General features: G+C 38.0%; 1 non-coding gene across 1 annotated transcript; it reads left to right on the top strand.

Annotated features, from left to right (window-relative positions):
* The first annotated feature begins 871 nt into the window (after positions 1-871).
* On the top strand, positions 872-973 carry LOC122099808. Its single transcript, XR_006146007.1, has one exon. It is a non-coding gene; the product is annotated as a U6 spliceosomal RNA (small nuclear RNA).
* Positions 974-2,800: the final 1,827 nt, after the last annotated feature.

The raw sequence follows: 2,800 nt of genomic DNA, 5'->3' as shown, positions 1-2,800 counted from the left end.
TGATGATGATGATGATTATTATTATTATTAAGATTATTATTTATGGTTCATCTCATCATTTGTATATGGCTTATACCATCATTTGTTCCTCACTAAAATATAAAGTAAAGAAGCCTTTAAATTTTAACAGAAACTGTGCAGTTAATGTCTTAAATCTGCTTCTTTACACAAACACTTTGCAACTTCTCATTAGTAAATTTTCCATAAACTCTGAAATGTACATATTTAGTAGTATGTACCATGAATCTTAAATGCTTTATGAAAAAGTTTTACAACCTGCTAAATAGTCTTAATTTTGGCATATATGAGCAAATTCCCAAAATTAAACATATTTAAAACATTAAAACTTTTAACAAACCTTAACACTTTCTATAGTGTTCATTATGGCAGATTCCTTGTACAGAATAATTGAATTCCTCATCCTAGACATCTGTTGAACAACAAATATCTGGTATTATTTTGTTTTTGACATGTCAAACTTGACTTTATTCTTAAATGTGTTCTTTTGTAAGAAATACATGGTTCTAAAATTTCACGACAATTCTTTTTTTTTTTTTTTTGTCGGTTGTGGGGCTTGAACTCTGGGCCTGGGCGCTGTCCCTCAGCTCTTCGGGTCAAGGCGAGCGCTCTACCACTTGAGCTACAGCGCCACTTCCGGTTTTCTGGTGGTTTATTGGAGATAGGAGTCTCACGGTCTCTCCTGCCTGGGCTGGCTTTGAACCGCGATCCTCAGATCTCAGCCTCCTGAGTAGCTAGGGTTACAGACGTGAGCCACCAGTGCCCGGCTTCACGACAATTCTTTTGAATTTAATTTTTGTGGAATTGTCTAGTTTAAGAAAATCAATTACACTTTATGTATAAAAAATGTTCTGTGCTCAATTCAGTAGCACATACACTAACATTGGAACAATAAAGAGAAGAATAGCCCCTGACTGAGGATGACACTCAACTTCGTGAAGCATTCTAGATTTTTAAAAGAACAGATGCTGGAGGGGATGTGGACAGAAGGGAACCTTAATGCATTGTTGTTGGGAGTTTAAACTTGTTCGAAGACTTTGGAAAGTAGTATGGCGGTTCCTCAAAAGACTACAATAGAGCGCCCCTAAGTCCCAGCAATCCCATTTTAATCACAAACAAGACCATACTAAAACTACCAGCAAAACTATGTTCATTGCAGCATTATTTACCAAAGCTAAGATACAGAACAGAACCCGAGGCCCCACAGTAAACGAATGGATCAAGAAAATGTGTGTGTGTGTGTGTGTGTGTGTGTGTGTACTAGAATTCTATGCCTCCATCAGAAAGAATGACATCACCCAGTTTGTTAGGAAATGGAAAGACATGGAAAAAATTATATTAAGTGAATTAAGCCAGGCCCAAAGAAGTGAAGTAAGCCAGGCCCAAAGAAAGATAGGTCCCATGGTTTCCTTAATTGCAATAACTAGTATGTGTCTGCTACAAGCAGAAAACATCATATAAGTTGATGTTAGGCAAAATGAACCCCAAGATAAGGATTCAAATGGTTTTTATTTCTTGCGATTGTTTCTAAGATATTTATAAGATGAATTCTTTGTTGCTTTGTATGTTCCTCCTGCAAGCTAAAGCCCCTGTTTTCACTGTATTTGATGTTGGTATACTTTGTGCAGTGGAAGGGAAACACAAATCGTTTAAAAAGGGATGCAGGTGGACCCATTGCAACAATGAGATGAACAAGTCCTTATGTCAAAAAATGATTTTGGCCGGGTGTTGAGGGATGTGGACAGTGGGGGGGGGGGGGTTGGGGGGGAGGGGTTGGTAGGTGTGGGGGGTGGGAGATGGGCAGGGATGGGAAGGGGAAACAAAGGAGGAGCAAGTGGACCCATTGCAACAATGAGATGTACAAGTTATTATGTCAAAAAATGAACTTTACTACTTTGGGGGGAGGAGGACAGGGTGGGGAAAGTGGGGGAGTGTGGGAAGGGATGGGAAGGGGAAACAAAGGGGAGGCAACAATGCTTGATAAGAAATCTTGCCCATGTAATTGTAACTCCTCTGTCAGTATTCTCACAATAAAAAAAAATGTACTCAATAACTCACGCATGTAATTGTAACCCCTCCGTATGGCATTTTCACAATATAAAAAAAAAGAAACATAGGTCCTGTGGTATCCCTTATTTGCAATAACTAATGCATATCCGGGATAAGCAAAGAAGGTATGGTAAGGCGGAAAAAAAGGAGTAGGCAACAATGCTTGATAAGAAATGTACTCATTACATTTTCCATGTAATTGTAACTCCTCTGTATGGTATTTTCACAATTTAAAAAAAAAAAAGGTCAAAAGCATGTGCATATGACTAGATAAGATGATGTTAAGGTAAATGAACCCCATGATAAGGACACAAGTGGTGTTTTATTTCTTCCTGTGGTTTCTAATATATTTATAATGTACGATGTGATTTTTTATATGTGCATCCCCCACAGTTAAACCCCTGTTTTCACTGTATCTGATGTTGGTGCACTTCCATCTTGTATATACACTTCTCTAATTTGGGTATGGAAAGGGAAAAAACAAAATGGTTAAATAAGGATACAATATGACCCATTGCAACAATGTGACACACAAGACAGTATGTTGAAAAACGAACTTTATAATTTAGGAGGGTGGGGGAGGGGAGTGTACTTGTGGAGGTGGGAGGGAAGGGATGGCGGGGGAAAACAAAGGAGGAGGTAACAATGCTTGATAGGAAATGAACTATTACTTTTTCATGTAACTGTAACCACTCTGTACAGTACTTTTACAATAAAAAATATAAAAATGTTA

This window comes from Dipodomys spectabilis, unplaced genomic scaffold (assembly GCF_019054845.1).
Source record: "Dipodomys spectabilis isolate Male_0828 unplaced genomic scaffold, ASM1905484v1 ptg000535l, whole genome shotgun sequence".
Taxonomy (NCBI): domain Eukaryota; kingdom Metazoa; phylum Chordata; class Mammalia; order Rodentia; family Heteromyidae; genus Dipodomys; species Dipodomys spectabilis.
The sequence above is the reverse complement of the archived record's forward strand: the minus strand, read 5'-3'. Positions and strand labels throughout refer to the sequence as shown.